The following is a 20,261-nucleotide window of genomic DNA, read 5'->3' on the forward strand; positions in this document are numbered from 1 at the left end:
GTGGGATCTTACTACTACTCATATAAAACACATATTCCAGGATATTCAATTATGACATAAAATGCATATAAACTGTTTTCAATTTCTATGGAAATTAGACATCTTCTAATATACCACTATTTAACTGTAGATATTTTGAAGGGAGAGACACCAGATCATATATCCTCTTATTTTTCATGTTACCTAGAAAAATGTTTTGTATTTGTATTTATTGACTAGCCAATATTTGGTACACAATTGTTTGCTGAAAAAACATGAGGCAGAGAATTTCTAAGAATGATGCAATCAAATCTGCATTAGGAATCTGGAATTGCCACTCACTGGTTATGTCTGTTTGAGTAAGTTACTTTAAAGCCTCTGGATCTCAGTTCTCTCATCCGTAAAATGAGGCAACAGTTTTTGAAAGTACACTTAAATATCTAGCAGTATTTCCCCCTAAGATGGTAAAATGGCCTTTTCTAAATTGGTCCCTTTCAAGACACCTTAAAATGAGAACAAAAAAGGGTGGGGTAGGAAAAGGAACTGTTATAAATCTTGAATTCTAGGTTATTATGTGCATCCTTAGGTATTTAAAGTGATGTGCACTGATACATGAAAAAGACTGAAAAATGTGCCAAAATAAAAAAGATAATCATGCACAATTTATACTCTTATAGGCTGAATCTCAGACATAGTCATTTCTCTTCAGGATAGATACTTGAGTATTCTGGTCTAGATAATTTAGATTAAAAAAATCTTAGAGAAACTAGAATAGTTGGTGCAGGTTATGGTAAAGCCCTCTCCCTTTCTGGCAATTGAATGTCACAGAATAATGACTCAACCTCTTGTAATACACCCCAAACAAAACCTGCCACTTTTCACACATAGCCAGTACTTAACTTCCTATTACTCATTTTTAAATATTGTATTAGTTTCTGCAATTGAATGAATATTTATGCCCCTCCCCCAAATGTATATGTTGAAATCCTGACCTCTCATTGTGATGGCATTAGGGGGTGAGGCTTGGGGAAGTGATTAGGTTATGATAGGGATCTCATATAAATGGAATTAGTTACCTTGTAAAAGAGACCCTAGAGAGCTCTGTTGCCTGTGTACTATGTGAGAATACAATAAGAAGTTTGCAACATGGAAAAGGATGGACCCTCACCAAAACCCAACCACATTGGCACCCTGGACTTTGGACTTTCAAGCTCTGAAACTCCGTAATAAATTTTTGTCGGTTATAAGACACTCAGTCTATGGTATTTTGTTATAGGAGCCCAAACTTGATTGCACCTTTTTCTAGGAAGGTTGTAACAAATTACCATAAACTGAGTGGCTTAAAACATAGAAATTTGTTTTCTTACAGTTCTACTGGCCAGAAATCTGAAATCAAAATGTCAGTACATCTGTGCTCCCTTCAAAGGCTCTAGAAGAGAATCTTTCCTTGATTTTTGCAGCTTGTGGTGGCTTTAGGTGTTCATTGACTTGTGGGCTATTTAACTCACATAGCTACCTAGGACTGTACATGAGTTATTCCTCTTCTGTATGTCTCAAATTTCTCTCTCTGTTTTTTAATAAGAACTCCATTCACTGTACTTAGGGCCCACCTGGATAATCCAGAATGATTATCTCAAAATCCTCAATTATTTCTGCAGAGACTGTTACTCCAAATAAGATCATGAATTATAAATGGACATATTTTTGGGGGGCCACCTTCCAACTCATTACAAATATGAAACAGTAACCAAAGAATATCAAACATTTGAAAAAAATTTAAAATATAAGGGGATTCTGATTTCAGTAATATCAGAGTATTTTAACCAGCCTTCCCATAATCATAAACTAGAAATGAAGTATATGTAAACATTTTTTGATTACAGTGAAAGATGACTAAAAATAAAAATAGCATGACATTATTTTTTCTAAGTTTTTAATTTTTTTAATTCCGGTATAGTTAACATACAGTGCTTATTAGTTTCAAGGGTCCAATATAGTGATTCACCAGTTCTATACATTACTAAGTGCCCATCATGGTAAGTGTACTCTTAATCCCCATCACTTATTTTACCCATTCTACCACCCACCTCCCCTCTGATAACCATCAGTTTGTTCTCTATAGTTAAAAGTCTGTTTCTTGGTTTGTCCTCTCTCTCTCTCTCTTTCCTTTGTTTAGTTATTTTATTCCTTAAATTCCACATATGTGTAAAATCAAAATATATTTCTCTTTCTCTGACTGATTTTGCTTAGCATAATACTCTTTAGCTCCATCCGTATTATTGCAAATGGCAAGATGTCATTCTTTTTACAAACTGAATAATATTCTTGTGTGTGCACGTGTTTATCCATTCATCTATGGATGGATACTGGGGCTGTTTTCATAATTTGTCCATTGTAAATAGTGTTGTAATAACATAGGGGTGCATATGTCCTTTCAAATTAGTGTTCTTATATTTCATTACTACATGGTAGTGTGATTACTGTATCATAGAGTGGTACTATTTTAAAATTTTTGAGGAATTTCCATTCTGTTTTCCACAGTGGCTGCACCAGTTTGCATTCCCACCAACAGGGCAAGAGGGTTCCTTTTTCTCCTAGATCCTCACCAATACTTGTTTTTTATGTTTTTGATTTTAGTCATTTTCACAGGTATGAAGTGATATGTCATTGTAGTTTTGATTTGCATTTCCCTAAGGATGAGGAATGTTGAGCATCTTTTCATGTATCTGTTGGCCATGTGGATGTCTTCTTTGGAGAAATAGGTGTTTATGTCTTCAGCCCATTTTTTTTTTTAAGATTTATATTATTTAAGAGAGTGTGTGGGGTGGGGAGTGGGAAGGGGCAGAAGGAGAGGGAGAAAGGGACTCTCAAGCAGACTCCCTGCTGAATGTGGAGGCTGACACAGGGCTTGGTTTCACAGCCCATGAGATCATGACCTGAGCTAAAATCAAGAGCCTGACACTCAACTGACGGAGCCACCAAGGTGCCTGTCTTCTGCCCATTTTTTGGATTATTTGTTTTTTTCAGTGTTGAGTTGTATTAGTTCTTTATATATTTTGGATACTAACACTTTATTGGTTATGTCATTTGTAAATATCTTCTCCCATTCTGTGGTTTATTTTTTAGTTTTGTTGACTGTTTCCTTTGCTGTGCAGAAGCTTTTAATTTTGATGCAGTCCCAATAGTATATTTTTGCTTTTGTTTCCCTTGCTTCAGGAGACGTCTCTAGAAAAACTTTGCTTTGGCCAGTGTCAGAAATTACTTCCAATGTTCTCTTCAGGGTTTTTATGGTTTCACACCTCAGAGGTCCTTAATCCATTTTGAATTTACTTTTGTGTATGATCTAAGAAAGTGGTCCAGTTTCATTCTTTGGCATGTAGCTGTCCAGTTTTTCTGACATCATTTGTTAAAGAAACTTTTTCCCCTTTCATATTCTTGCCTCTTTTGTCAAAGATTAATTGACCATGTAATTGTGAGTTTGTTTCTGGGCTTTGTATCCTGTTCCATCAATCTGTGTGTCTATATTTGTGCTAGTATCATACTGTTTTGATTACTATAGCTTTGTCATATAACTTGAAATCTAGAATTATGATATTTCCCGTTTTGTTTTTCCTTTTCAAGGTTGTTTTTGGCCATTCAGGGATTTAATTTTAAGATTATTTGTTTTAGTTTTGTGGAAAATGCTGTTGGTATTTTGAGAGGGATTGCATTAAATCTGTGGATTGCTTTGGGTAGTATGGACATTTTAACAATATTTGTTCTTCTAATCCTTGAACATGGAATATCTTCCCATTTTTTTGTGTCATCTTTAATTTCTTTCATCAGTGCTTTATAGTTTTCAGAGTACAGATAGTTTGCTTCTTCAGTTAAATTTATTCCTCGGCATTTTATTCTTTTTAGTGCAATTGTTCATGGGATTGCTTTCTTAATTACTTTTTCTGTTGCTTCATTTTTAGTGTTGAGATATGAAACAGATTTCTGTATGTTGACTTGGTATCTTATGACCTTATTGAATTCAATTATCAGTTCTAGTAGGTTTTTATTTTTGGTGGAGTCTTTAGGGTTTTCCATACATAGTAGTATCATGTCATCTACAAATACTGTAAATTTTACTTCTTCCTACCAGTTTGGATGCCTTTTATTTCTTTTTTGTTGTCTGATTGCTGTGGCTAGGACTTCTAATACTATGTTGAATAATAGTGGTGAGAATGGACCTCCTTGTCTTATTTCTGATCTTAGAGGAAAAGCTCTCAGTTTTATACAATTGAGTATGATGCTCACAGTGGGTTTTTCATATGTGGCCTTTATTATGTTGAGGTATGTTCCCTCTAAACATACTTTGTTGAGGGTTTTTATCCTGAATGGATGTTGTACTTTATCAGATGTTTTTTCTGTCTCTATTGAAATAATCTTATGGTTCTTACCCTTCCTCTTATGGGTGTGTATCCTGTTGATGGATTTGCAAACATTGAACCATGCTTGCATCCCAGGAATAAATCCCACTTGATCATCTTGAATGTTTTTTTTTAATGTATTGTTGGATTCAGTGTGCTAATATTTTATTGAAGATTGTTGTATCTATGTTCATCAGGGATAATGCTCTGTAGTTCTCTCTCTCGTAGTGTTTTTTTTTTTAAGATTTTATTTATTTGAGAGAGAGAGAATGAGAGATAGAGAGCACGAGAGGGAAGAGGGTCAGAGGGAGAAGCAGACTCCCTGCTGAGCAGAAAGCCCGATATGGGACTCTATCCCGGGACTCCAGGATCATGACCTGAGCCGAAGGCAGTCGCTTAACCAACTGAGCCAACCAGGAACCCTCTCTCGTAGTGTTTATCTGGTTTTGGTATCAGGGTAATGCAGGCCTCATATAATGAACTTGGAAGTTTTCCTTCTTTTTCAAGTTTTTGGAATGGTTTGAGAAGAATAGATATTAACTCTTCTTTAAATGTTTGATGGTATTTCCCTCTGAAGTCATCTGATCCTGGACTTTTGTTTTTGGAAGTTTTTTTGATTACTGATTCAATTTAATTGCTGCAATCGGTCTGTTCACATTTTGTACTTTGTCCTCATTGAATTTTGGGAGGTTATATGAATTTGGGGAGGTTATATGTTTCTAGAAATTTATCCATTTCTACTAGCTTGTCCAATTTGTTGGCTTATAACTTTTCATAATATTCTCTTAAAATTGTTTGTATTTCTGTGGTGTTGGTTATTTCTACTCTTTCATTTCTGAGTTTGAGTCCTCTCCTTTTTTTTTTTTTTTTGATGAATCTGGATAAAGGTTTATCAATTCTGTTGATCTTTTTAGAGAACTAGCTCCAGGTTTCATTGATTTGTTCTATTGCTTCTTTTTTAATTTTAATTTTTATTATTTTTTAGTTTCCATTTTGTTTATTTCTGTTCTAATCATAATTACTGCCTTTGTTCTGCTTATTTGGTCTTTCATTTGTTCTTTTTCTAACTCCTTTAGGTGGGAGGCTTAGGTTGTTTATTTGAAATCTTTTTTTTGTTTGTTTGTTTGTTTTTGAGGTAGCCTGTGTTGCTACAAACTTCCCTCTAGAACAGCTTTTGCTGCATCCCAAAGATTTTGGACCATTATGTTTTCATTTTCATTTCATGTATTTTTTTTTTTCTTTCCTCTTTGATTTCCTGGTTAACCTGGTCATTGTTGAGTAGCATGTTATTTAATCTCCATGTACTTGTGGTCTTTCCAGATTTTTTCTTGTGGTTGATTTCTAGTTTCATAGCACTGTGGTCAGAAAAGATGGATAGAATGATTTAATCTTTTTTGAATTTGTTGAGACTTATTTTCTGGCCTATTATATGGTGTATTTTGGAGAATGTTTGTGTGCACTTGAAAAAAATATGTACTCTGCTGTTTTAGCATGGAATTCTGAATATATCTGTTAAATACATCTGGTCCATGTGTCACTCAAAGTGTCTATTTCCTTATTGTTTTTCTGTTTGGATAATGTACCCATTTTGTAAGTGAAATGTTGAATTTTCATACCTTTATTGTATTACTATCAATTGGTTCTTTTATACCTGTTATTAACTGCTTCAAGTATTTGGATGTTCCTATGTTGGGTGCAGAAATATTTATAATTGTTATATTTTCTTATTGGGTTGTCCCCTGAATGATTATATAGTGTCCTCCTTTGTTTCTTGTTACAGTCTTTGTTTTAAAGTCTATTTTCTCTGATACAAGTATTGCTACTCCAGCTTGCTTTTTGCATCCATTTGCATGATAAATGCTTCTCTATCCCTTCACTTTCAATCCGCATATGTCTTTAGGTCTGAAATGCCTCTCTTGTAGGCAGCATACAGATGGGTCTTTTTTTTTTTTAATCCATTTCTTCACCCTATGTCTTTTGATTAGAGCATTTATTCCATTTACCTTCAAAGTAATTACCGATATGTATATATTTATTGCCATTTTTTTACTTGCTTTATGGTTGATTTGGTAGTTTTTGTCTGTTTCTTTATTCTCTTGCTCTCTTCTGTCACAATTTCTTGGCTTTCTTTAGTGATATACTTGGATTCCTTTCTCTTTATTTTTTGCATATCTATTAAAAAGATGGAACCCTTCACAAATTTGTGTGTTGTTTTTGCACAGGAACCATGCTAATTTTTTCTGTATCACTCCGGTTTTGTATATATGCTGCCAAAGCAAGAATGGCATTATACCCATTGAGAAAGGAAACTACTAGACTAAAATTTACTTTAGTCTGTGTGGGTCCTCCTCTCCCTGAGGGTACCACCTAGTTTAATTTATGTAAGGTAGGTTAAATTTGAGCAGAAACCTCATTAAAACTTATTCCTATTGACTGGAAGAATTAGCAGACTGAATTTGGTTTTGCAAAAAAAGCTGGAAAGTGAGGAAAAATATCAAGAAGAGAAAAGGGTCATGGTGGGGGCAGGGTTCACAATTTATGTATCCTCTCTGCCCAAATTGTTGGCTAATATCTGAATAAACTTGTGTGTGTAAAGTCCAGTAGTGGTACAAAAGAACATCTACAAGGCTAAAAATAATTAGCAAAGACACCAGCTGCTTTCCATAGCAGGGTTAATAAGTTTTGAGTTTGAGGCCAACCAATTTAGTTACCTAATAAAACAAAAAGCAAAGAGCAACAACAACAAAAACCCCAGCATTCTTCAGAGGTAACTAATATATGGCAGAATCTCTCTATCATTCAAAATGTTCCATATACATGAGAAACTCCTAGAACTGTCAAGAAATAGGAATATATGATGTGTAGTCCAGAGAAAAAACAATTAATAGAAGGTAACCCAGATACTATTCAGATGTTGGAATTAGTAAACAAATGTAAAGGAAGAAGTATAACTGTTCTTATATGCAGATGATACAATTGTCTGCATAGAAATTTATAGATGGTATGAAGCTACTATTAGACTAGTAAGTGAATTAAACTAGATTTAAGAATCAGTAAACCTATATCAAATACATATTAGAAAACAAATGGGAAGTAAAGAGGATTTTTGATGGGGGCATAATTATAAGAAAATAAAGGTTTAAATAAAAGGAGCCTGGCTGACTCAGTCAGTAGAGCATGTGACTCTTGATCTTGGGGTTGTGAGTTCATTGAGCATAATACTAACTTAAAAAATTGAATGAATGACTTAATGAATAAATGAATGAAAAGATACACCATGCATTTGGAATGACAAGACAAAATGTTGTTAAGGTATTTTTAGATCAGTTTCTTCCCAAATTGATCTATAATTCCAATACCTTCTCGGTCATAAACTCTTCTAACTTTTAAAAATTAAAATTGACAAATTGTTCTAAAATGTATATTTATATTTATTTTTTTAAAATTCACTTTTACAAGTGACATTGCATAGCCAAAACAAAATTAAAGAAGAAAAAAAATGTAAGAAGACTTACAGTAGGCTTTAAGATCACTAAAGAGTTGTATTTAAGAAAATGTGCCACTATTTTAAGAAAATAAAACAGATCACAAAAACAATAAAATATGAGAAATATACAAATACAAATATGATTAATTCATTTCAAATCTGATGTCAAAATAATTCCATGGAAAAAACATTTTCAATAAATAGTGCTGAAATAACTGAATGTCCATTTGGGTATGGAAACAAAACTTGATATCCTCTTTACATATATACAGATTTTACATAGACCTAAATATAAATACTAACACAATAAAGACTCAAGAAGAAAATATGAGTAAAAGATTTATTAGACTGGTCACAGAAAGCAACTATAAAAGCCAAATGTTAAGTTAAGTTTAATTAAAATAAGAATTTGATCCTCAAAAGTCACTATTAACAAAATGAAACTGGGATAAACACAAACTGGGATAAAATTTTGTCAAAATACATATTGAACAAAGCACTCATTTCCAGAATACATAAAGACCCTCTAAACTCAATAGTAAAAGACAACACAATAAACTTTTACAAATTATTTGAAAACAAGTTTTGCTATGTGTGTGTGTGTGTGTATTTATAAATGTTGAATGATATATGTTAAACATATATGTTAAAACATCTGTTAAAACCCTGTGGATACATCATGCAGGTGAAAATAACTGGATACAGAATAGTGATCTCATTGACATAAAGCCTATATAGCTTACTTGAAAAATAAGATGGTATGCCTGCCACATCTCTTTGAGAGAGAATTCCAGGATGTTATTCTAAAGGACAAGAATTTTTCCAACAGAAATCTATTGTGAGTCTATATATAGCAACTAGTTTCTACATGCTTTGTATTCAAAGTCTGTAGCTTTATTGGGCCATGTGGTCTTTTCAAAACATTTAATTATACATGACTGGATATTAGAAAGATGTCATTTTCTGGCTGGAGCCAGGGCTTGATCATAGGGTCTAGGTTCTATTAACTGGATTGTTTCCCTTGAATTTTGAAACTCCAAGGAGTGAATACCAGATACAAGAACAGAAAGAAACTATTCTAGGTGGTAGTGGTGGAGAGAGAAGGGTGCAGCTTATCAACAAAGTTAATGGCAGTAGCTTTACCAACATTATTCTTAACTTATTCTTTCTATGTTGATTCTTCGCTTTCCTTTTCATACCTTATTTCTGTCTATGTCTCAGACCTGGTTTTCCAGGTTTTCTATAATTCATTCTGCTATGCACTAGCCTTTTAACAAATGCATTTTCTACTTAAGTTACCCAGAGCCAGTTTTGGGGTTTTTGTGACCAAGTTTGCAAGGCTGTTATTACAACCTGATTGTACACTTATATAAACCTCATTACAGTTGAGCATGTAAGTTTTAAGAAATACTCTAACTGAATGGATGTGGATAATTCTCAAATCTCTATAGCAATTTTTTAAATATTTTAGTAGTTTACTTCTAAGTGCAGTGAGCACTGTCACAGTGTTTGTTGTGTGTCCTCTGAGAGAATCAAGGGGTTGGTGGTGCCGGGAAAGGAGAGTGATGCTTGTTGCATGTGCCTACTCCTCGGGCCCACAGCAGGTTTACTGAATCAGAATTTTTAACAGGTATCCAGGAACATGTCAGAAGTTGAGGTCCACGGCAATATATATGTATTTGCTAACTTTGATTTCAAAGTAAGTTGTTTTCTGATAACTTTATTACATTTTTAATACACATATGAATAGGAAACTTTATGTTTTTTTGGAAGACTTTTTTAAAGGTTTTATTTATTTATTTGACAGAGAGCGACACAGCAAAAGAGAGAACACAAGCAGGGGGAGTGGGAGAGGGAGTAGCAGGCTTTCCGTGGAGCAGGGAGCCCTATGCGGAGCTCAGTCCCAGGACCCGGAGATCATGACCTGAGGCAAAGGCAGACACTTAACAACTGAGCCACCCAGGCGCCCCCGAAGACTGTTTTTTTTAATCTGCCCAGAAAATGTTCTATTTGAGTGATCCAATTTACCTCAGTTGCCTTATACTAATATTTGTAAAGAAAAAAAATGCAATTTAAGGTCTTTAAAACCAGGCACTGTGAACTAGAACTAGTCAACGATTAGGAGATAGTGAGAGTGGGCTAAGAGTTGCCTGAATCACTGTCTTAATGAGTGGGTTCCTGGGCTGGGAGGTGGGGCTGACCAGCTGTGTTCCATCTCCACTGAAGCTAGCCAAAATAAATACGAGTAGACTGTTCTTGGACTAGATGTTAGAAGCTGGAGGAAAGGTGGGTAGAGGAAAGATGAAATGGCTTACTGAAATAGTTTTAAATGTGGGAAAGAATACTAGGATGAATACTGAGGTACATTTCTGACTAAAAAACAATGAGATGGCTTAAATTATCTCCTTAGTTTCCCTTAAGCCCTTGGAACCCAGAATTCAGGATCTGAGAGGAACATCCAACTTCTTAGCAGCCAAATAAACTATATTAAGGAACACATTTACTACTAAATTGTTACCGAATTTAAAGGAAGCTGATGAATGGCTGGCAAAAGGAGGCTGTCTCATGATGTTCTGAAAGCAAAACCAGTTAAGAGGGTCAGCAGATCTCTAATTATAATGGAGCAGTTAACACCACTATAATTAAAACAGCATCAGCATTTCCATTGCAAACTAATGTTGTTCATGGATTGAAACTCAGCTGTAAAGATTCAGTGTTGGCTGAATGTTGGCATATAGGGCTCAAGAACTCAGCAGGGAAAGGGCAAAGAAGGGAGATTTTTAAAAATTTATTTACTGAACTGTCAAACACAAAACATAGCCATTAAGATCTGTTGAGGAAATAATAAATAATATATTCTCTCAAAATTAGTATGCATAGCAAACCCTGGGTGCCATTGCCATAGTGAAGAAAAAGCATTTAACTTATATAAATTGGAAAACAAACAAAAAAATACTTGAACTGAAGGATGAGTTTTTAATACTGTGAGTTGTGTCTACTGTACAGATAATATTTAGATGTTGCTAAAAACATATTTAGTGTTCTTAAATATTTATTTGCCAAGAAATTTAGATGACTCCAATGAAGCTGCAAAATGTACACCAGCACAGTGGGGTTAGTTACAAAGAATGTTATATCACTTTTTTCCTCCGATTCCTTTGATAGATAACTTTAATCTAAATTCCCTCATTTCTATGAATGTTAGCACTTTTCTTTTTACACATGACTTTCTGTATGTTTCTTAATAATGATATACCGATTTACTGTGATATGTTAATTTTTATACATATTCCATTTTTGTACTTTAAAAGGTGCAGTTAATAACTCATGAAAGAAAATTTTAAGACATGTCTAGGGGCTTGTTTTCAACTTTGTGATTCTACTTTGAATTATTTTTATTTTTGAATATTATATTTACATTAAAATATTAATTTATATTTTTATTTCTTTAATTTATATTACTTTGTTATTATTACTTTGATTTTTATTTTACACTGTAGGGGCTCAAAGCTCTTTATTTTTAGAGTTTAGTAACACTAGGTAAGGGCCAGTTTGCTCATTCTTGTCTAATCTATAACTTTATTATGATCAAAATTATAAAACCAAGTAAGAAAATCTTGATTGAAAAGCCATTTCAGGGATGCCTGGGGGGCTCAATCGGTTAAGTGTCTACCTTCGGCTCAGGTCATGATTCCAGGGTCCTGGGATTGAGTCCCTCATTGGGCTCCTTGCTTCTCCCTCTGCCTGCCACTCCCGCTGCTTGTGCTCTCTCGCTCTCTGACAAATAAATAAAATCTTTAAAAAAAAAAAGCCATTTCAGAGAACTTTGAGATCAAGAAAAACAAATTGAATATTCATTATATATTGACAAATGTCTAGAAGGATAATTACCAAACTGATAAATGTGATTAGTGACAGGAGACAAGTAGGTGATAAACCAGCTTAAGGATGATAATAAAGTGACTTTAAACTTAACGTTGTATTTGAATTTTCATGGGGAAATATATTTTTGTACTTTTGTGTTTTTAAATGAGTTTAAACAATAAAAATTGAAAGAAAAACCTGTAGCAAATCTGACAATTAAAAAAAATGAATAGAAGATGTGAGTTTCAGTTGCATGCATGAGAATAGTATCTTCTTTTATCTGAACCTGCACTTATGGTTCAAAAGACTTCTAAAAATATGTTAACTCAGTATGCATATGAAAACCTCTTACAGAATAAAAACAGCCTGTTGATATAGTAAAAATGTTCCACAAGCTAATACAAAAATATTTTGTATTTTGCTTAGACCTTGCCAATAAACTTCCTGCCACGTGTGTGGTTTATTTCAATTAAGAGAGAAAAGTTGTGGTAGATAATGGATTGGACACATCTTGTGGCTCTCTTCTCTTCTAATCCACCATTTCCCCTCACATGTGTTCCAAACTGTGCTTGAGTTGGCTACCTTTCTCAGGCAGCCATTCCATTAACAAACTCTTTGGGATGCTGACCCCTAAGTAGCTGCTCTCATTGCCTGTAAGCTACCAGCAGGAAGAAAGTGGCAGTTATTAAAAGTCAGCTAAGAAGAAGTAAAAAGTAGATTTCAGAGGCTATGGAAATAGGCAGGGGGTCTTTGAAGTAGGCCCAAGTCAGGTTGGCCTGATTTGAGCAGCTATTACTTTACAAAAGCTTTCTGAGAGAAAAGTTGCCATTTATATTTCAGTTTAGACAGAATAGTCAAGAATTTAGCCAAACAATATGCAGATAATCAAGAACAAGAATTTGAAAACCTTAAAGAAACCATGTCAGAAAGAGGGAAAAAAAATGGGTATGAAAACCTCAAAGTAAAACCTAATCAAGTCAGACTTCTTGAAGCTTCCGACTCCTCATTCACTGAGTCAGTTACCCAGGCGATGAATGGATTGAGTACCTATTCCATGTCATTTTTGATGCTGGCCTGAGGATACAAAAATAAATGAGCCATGATGTGATTTTCATATTTATGATCATTTAAAATACATTTTCTCAGTTTAGATCACAACTTCCTGCTGAAATCTCGTTTGATATAGGACTGGTCATAGTTGAAAATTATTTTAGGATTATTATTTCTCCACTTAGTGCTTTACTCTTTGAATAATTCTTTTTCTTTCAGATATTAAGTTTCTAACTCCACAAAAGTCTCATGTCAGTATGTACACAACAACATGCTCTCCTAGAATAGACTCAACTTACGAAAGAGTAAAGAAAGCACTTTATAGGGGATAAATCAACATTAAAGACAACAAAAGAAGGAGTAGAATGAAATGACATTGAATAGGTTAGAAAATAAAATGGAGTGGGTTTCTAGTAGTACAGGTTAGCATATACTATGTTAGCGTGTGTTTTTATATATATATATATATAAAATATGTATATTTCCTCCTTGTGGTTGTTTATATTTTACTTTATTTCTGTTTCTAGAATGTTATTTACATTATTAGTGGATCATAGGAAGGCATGATGATTATTTTCATTTTTTGACAAATACCAAGAAGGTACTGCCCATGTTTGCCTGCACATAAGGTCACGGTCTCATTGTTTTTATTAGGAAAAAACACAATAATTTTTGTAAGATTTTATTTATCTGGATAGGCAAAAAATAAGCATCTTTTCTGAGTATTTTTGAGTGGGGAAGAATCTTTAAAATGTCTAACAAGATGGCCGGGTTCTTCTATATTCCCAGGGTTTTTGATTTATCTTTGATTAAGCCAAGACATATCAAACAGTGATGAAGGACCATGGGATATATCTGCAGGAGAGTAGGATGATTGATTTCTGCAGAACTATGAGTGAAATTAATATATTTCAGTGATCCTTTGATGATAAAAACTGAAAAACTGCCTTAAAGTAAAAATGGGGCATTTTGGCTTACCAAATTGAACAGCACAAAATAAAGATAGATTCGGGACCCTGCCAGGTCCATTGGCTCAAACAGTGTCATCAGTGCTTAGTAACTTGTTCCCCATATGTTGCTTTTGTTTTCTCCTGTGATTTTACTCTCAGGTGTGGCCTCTCATCATATAAGAAAATAAGTATCCACAGCTGCAGACTGATATATTTTCAGTTTAAAAACTTGCTAAAAGGAGTTTTCTTTCCTACTAATTTCAGCAAAATCCAGTAGACTTGATCAGCGGTAATTGGCCTTATTTGGGTTACATTTAAAAACCTGAACAAATCACCATATCCAGGAGGATGCAGTGCCTACACATGACCAACTCAGACATAGAATGAGGTAGAGGAAAAATCTGGATCAAAGAAAACTAAGATTTCTGCTTCTGGGAAGACGGAGTAAATGTACCTAACAGGATGAATAAAACAGTACAACTAAATACCTTGGACATAATATGTAAAATGAACACAAGGAGAATGAAAGATGAAGAGAAGAAAGCAGACCAAGTAAGGATCCTGACATTCCAAGGGAAGACAAAGTGGTGAGTTCCCTGGGTTTTCTTCTAACCCTTATGTCCCTCAGATTGGATACTGTAGAGCTGGCAACCTGGGAAAAGTAATGGGTACATACAAAAAACGTCCCAAGAAAAGGGTAGTTTTTCTAGTCAAGGGATCACTAAAAGGGCAGCCTGGCAGGACAGATAACTGGGGCATAGCTGCTCTCTACAAGTCAAATGAAACATACAGACAAAAAGAAGATGACAAAACAGCTGAGGCTCCATACCCACTCTTCCAGTAATGGTAAAGTAGAGAGCCTGAACATGCAACCTATAAAGCAGTAGTAAGTACCACTCATGGTGTCAAGATGTCAGTGTTGACAACCTTTCGGACTAGAGTTTGGTGAAGAACTTTAGCCATGACACCAAAATAATCTATGCAAGAAAAAAATAAAATGGACTTCATCAAAATTAAAATCTCTTGTTTTGGAAAAGACCATGTTGAGAGGATGAAAAAATAAATGATTTATAAACGACATATGTGACAAAGGGCTCGTAGTAAAATATTTAAAGAACCCTCAAAATTCAACATAAGTGAAGAATCCAATTATAAAATGGGCAAAAGATATGAAGAGATACTTTACTGAAGAGAATATATAGATGGCAAATAAAGCACATATTAAGATATTCAACATCACTAGCCATTAGGGAAATGCAAATGGAGGCCATGGTGAGATATTGCTACACCCTTTAATAACAGGTAAAATAAAAACTGGTACTAATATCAAATGCTGGTAAGGAGGCAAAGAAAGTGGATTTCTTGTACATTGCAGATGGGAATGTAAAATGGTAGAGATCTAGAATATAGTCTGGCAGTTTCTTAAAATCTAAACGTATATTTATCATATGACCAAGCAACTGCACTCTTCATTTCACCAAGGAAATGGAAACTTAACTTCATAAAGACCTGTACATGATTGTTCCCAGCCGTTTTGTCTTAATAGTTCAAACCTGGAAACAAAATAATTTTCCTTCAGTAGGTGAATGGCTAAACAAACTGTGGTATATCCACATTATGAAATACTACTCAGCAGTGAAAAAGAATGCACAATGATACATGCGACAACTTGGAGAAATCTCAATGACATTATGCTGAGTGAAAAATCCAGTCTAAATCCAGGATCTTATATGATCCCATCTAAATAGTACTCCAAAAATGATACAAATTACAGAGATGGAAAATTGATTAGTGGTTTCTAGGGGCTAGGGATGGTTTGGGCAGAGGAGTGGGTGTGACTGCAAAGGGATAACAAGAAGGAGATCTTTGTGGTTATGAAGTAAATAGCATTATATCTTGATTATAGTAGTGACTGTGCAGCCCTACACGTGTGATGTAGTGATAGCTATACATGCACATTGCATCAAGGTCAGATTCCTGTTTTGGATATTGCACTATAATTATGTAAGATGTAACCAGTGGAGGAAATGGGACAAAAAGTACACTGGACCCCTCTGTACTATCTTTGCAACTTCCTGTAAAATATAATTATTTCAGAGTATGTAAAAACTTAAAAAAAGAAAACCCTGACAGTCTGGTGAGGCTGTTTCTAGATGAAGGTGAAATAGGAGAGAAATTGGGAGAAATAAACATATATCTACTATAGGGAAAAGACAAATTATTTAGTATTTGGTTTCTATCTATATTCAATTTCAAAGGAAATGATATAGCTTCATGAAATGAATTTTTTTAAAAGATATAATTATTTCATATTTGTTTTCCTTGAACTATAAAGCCAAATAATCATTTAATTATGGTATTATGATTATTGCTATTGTTACTATTTTAGATTATCAACTCTCCTTTATAAAGTCAAATTTGAAAGAGAGGAAGTGCTGCTTAGAAATGTCTCAATGTATTCTTCTTATATGACTGATACCAGTTTGCTCTTTCCAATCTACAATTTAACATGCCTGCTATTTCTGTTCTATTTTTTCCCTCCAAGTGAAATGTGTTGGTGGCAGTCACTAAATAATCATTTAATTTGCCTTTGTGAAATACGTCATAAACCAATGTGTAATGTGTTTTGAGAATAAAACGCTATTTCTATGCATTTAAGAGTAAAGGAAAACAAGAGGGTTACACTATTTTACCAAATGATGAGCAAATTCTGATGACTTGGAATTTTCAAGTAGAAAAGTTTAGATCAGAATTGATAGGTTTTTGGATTAGTATGTTATACCAACTATATTCAGAAATCAATAATAAACATTAAAAATAGTATGCATTTGTTTATAAAAGTCACTACTTTCATCATCTAAACATAGCTTATATGTAGAATTTTCCTTGAACAAGCGGTCTTATTAAACTGGTGCTCTGATCAGTTCATAATGAAATTATTTTTAAAGTTAGTTTATAGGCATTCCTAACCACCCAAGTAATTACATAATAAAAAGTAGATTTAGGAATTTAGAGAAATTATTCAAATGGATTTGGTAAAATTTCAGATACCTTCAGAAAAACTTTACACCAATATGTTCAGTTATCACACTACTCAAGCTTACACATATCTTTAGTTCTTATTTTATCATTCACAGATACCACTACTGAATGCCAGATTTTAATATTGTTAGGGTTCATGATTAAATGATGTAACATTCTCTTCCAAGTGGGCTGATTTTCTACTTGTTAGTGGCCCTGGGAGTAAGGTACTAAAAATGGGTATCTATTAAGTTTTTACTGACTTTTTATAAAAGCTTATAATAACCACCTGGATCCAGTAAACTGCACGGTGGGTGTTCAACTCTATTCACCACCAACTCTGTAAACAATATGTATACTTTCATTTTAGGTTACCTAGCAAAAGTTACTGTCCAAAAATTGTACAATCTTAGTGTTCCAAGCCAAAGTTAACAAAAGGCACAGGAAACCAAGGAAATAGTGTACACTTAATTTGGGATCTTTCAAAATGAATAGCATTGTCTTGGAATCCCAGATACTGAAAGATAGGGTCTATTTACATTTTTCTGCTGACATGAATGAGGAGTTCCAGCCTTCCACAAAAGCCATCTTAATATGATGAATGAGTATGGAAGAATCCTGTTTTTAATTTGTTCAGACATTTATATAAGATTTACTATATGTGCCAGAAGATAAGGACCTTGTTAAAACAAAGTTTTCAAAATGGTAAAAATCATGACTTTCATCAAATAATATTTGATGACACATTAAATATGTGTCAAGTATTTTATTTAACTCTTTCATTTAGAGGATCAGTTGCAAACATCTGGAAGGAGAATTTGACTTAGATTTATTATTACTGGATAGTGTTCATTTGCAATGTTATAAACAGAAATCACTTGCATTATCAGTTTTCTGCAATTTGATTTTTATGCTATATGTCAAACACAACTTAAAAACGTACATGTTTCTTTCCTGCTTTGTCGAAGATTAGTTGACCATAGAGTTGAAGGTCCATTTTTGGGCGCTCTATTCTGTTCCATTGTTCTATGTGTCTGTTTTTGTGGCAGTACCATACTGTCTTGATGATTACAGCTTTGTAATAGAGCTCGAAGTCCGGAATTATGATGCCACCGGCTTTGCTTTTCTTTTTCAACATTCCTCTGGCTATTCGGTGTCTTTCTGGTTCCATACAAATTTTAGGATTATTTGTTCCATTTCTTTGAAAAAAGTGGATGGTATTTTGATAGGGATTGCATTAAATGTGTAGATTGCTCTGGGTAGCATTGACACCTTCACAATATTTGTTCTTCCAATCCATGAACATGGAACATTTTTCCATTTCTTTGTGTCATCCTCAATTTCTTTCATGAGTATTCTATAGTTTTCTGAGTAGAGATCCTTTGCCTCCTTGGTTAGATTTATTCCTATGTATCTTACGGTTTTGGGTGCAATTGTAAATGGGATCGACTCCTTAATTTCTCTTTCTTCTGTCTTGTTGTTGGTGTATAGAGATGCCACTGATTTCTGTGGACTGATTTTATATCCTGCCACTTTACTGAATTCCTGTATGAGTTCTAGCAGTTTTGGGGTGGAGTCTTTTGGATTTTCCACATAAAGTATCATATCATCGGCAAAGAGTGAGAGTTTGACTACTTCTTTGCCGATTCAGATGCCTTTTATTTCTTTTTGTTATCTGATTGCTGTGGCTAGGACTTCTAGTACTATGTTGAATAGCAGTGGTGATAGTGGATATCCCTGCTGTGTCCCTGACCTTAGGGGAAAGCTCTCAGTTTTTCCCCATTGAGAATGATATTCGCTGTGGGTTTTTCATAGATGGCTTTTATGATATTGAGGTATGTACCCTCTATCCCTATACTCTGAAGAGTTTTGATCAAGAACGGGTACTGTACTTTGTCAAATGCTTTTTCTGCATCTCTTGAGAGGATCATATGGTTCTTGTTCTTTCTTTTATTAATGTATTTTATCACCTTGATTGACTTGCGGCCCACAAATAAATCCCACATGGTCGTGGTGACTAATCCTTTTCATGTACTATTGGATCCTATTGGATGGTATTTTGGTGAGAATTTTTGCATCCATGTTCGTCAGGGATATTGGTCTGTAATTCTCCTTTTTGATGGGGTCCAGTGGAAAAAAGTCTCTTCAACAAATGGTGTTGGGAAAATTGGACAGCCACATGCAGAAGAATGAAACTGGACCATTTCCTAACACCACACACAAGAATAGCCTCAAAATGGTTAAAAGACCTAAATGTGAGACAGGAGTCCATCAGAATCCTAGAGGAGAACACAGGCAGCAACTCTTCGACCTCAGCTATAGCAACTTCTTCCTAGAAACATTGCCAAAGGCAAGGGAAGCAAGGGCAAAAATGAACTATTGGGACTTCATCAAGATAAAAAGCTTTTGCACAGCAATGGAAACAGTCAACAAAACCAAAAGACAACCAACAGAATGGGAGAAGATATTTGCAAATGACATATCAGATAAAAGGCTAGTATCCAAAATCTATAAAGAACTTATCAAACTCAACACCCAAAGAACAAATGATCCAATAAAATAGGTAGAAGACATGAACAGACATTTTTTCCAAAAAAGACATCCAAATGACCAACAGACACATGAAAAAGTGCTCAACATCGCTCAGCATCAGGGAAATCCAAATCAAAACCTCAGTGAGATGCCACCTCACGCCAGTCAGAATGGCTAAAATTAACAGGTCAGGAAATGACAGATGTTGGCGAGGATGCGGAGAAAGGGGAACCCTCCTACACTGTTGGTGGGAATTCAAGCTGGTGCAACCACTCTGGAAAACAGTATGGAGGTTCCTCAAAAAGTTGAAAATAGAGCTACCGTAGGACCCAGCATTTGCACTACTGGGTATTTACCCCAAAGATACAAATGTAGGGATCTGGAGTACTTGCACCGCAATGTTTATAGCAGCAATGTCCACAAGAGATAAACTGGAAAGAGCCAAGATATCCATGAACAGATGAATGGATAAAGAAGATGTGGTATATATATATATATATATATATATATATATATATATATATATATATATATATATGTATATATATATATATGTATATATATATATGAAGCCATCAAATAAACAAAACAAAACGAAATCTTGCCATTTGCAACGATGTGGATGGAACAAGAGGTTATTATGCTAAGCAAAATAAGTCAGTCAGAGAAAGACATGTATCATATGATCTCACTAATATGAGGAATTCTTAATCTCAGGAAACAAACTGAGGGTTGCTGGAGTCGGGGGGTGGGAGGGATGGGGTGGCTGGGTGATAGACATTGCGGAGGGTATGGGCCATGGTAAGTGCTGTGAATTGTGTAGGACTGTTGAGTCACAGACCTGTACCTCTGAAACAAATAATACATTATATGTTATAAAAAAAATAGTAGGAAGGGAAAAATGAAGGAGGGGGAATTTGAGGGGGAGATGAACCATGAGAGACTATGGACTCTGAGAAACAAACTGAGGGTTCTAGAGGGGAG

General features: G+C 34.5%; 1 non-coding gene across 1 annotated transcript; it reads right to left on the reverse strand.

Moving 5' to 3' along the window:
* Positions 1-6,550: 6,550 nt before the first annotated feature.
* On the reverse strand, positions 6,551-6,652 carry LOC113930045. Its single transcript, XR_003522423.1, has one exon. It is a non-coding gene; the product is annotated as a U6 spliceosomal RNA (small nuclear RNA).
* Between the last annotated feature and the right edge of the window lie 13,609 nt (positions 6,653-20,261).

The sequence above is a fragment of the Zalophus californianus genome, chromosome 5, assembly GCF_009762305.2.
Source record: "Zalophus californianus isolate mZalCal1 chromosome 5, mZalCal1.pri.v2, whole genome shotgun sequence".
In the NCBI taxonomy this organism is placed as follows: domain Eukaryota; kingdom Metazoa; phylum Chordata; class Mammalia; order Carnivora; family Otariidae; genus Zalophus; species Zalophus californianus.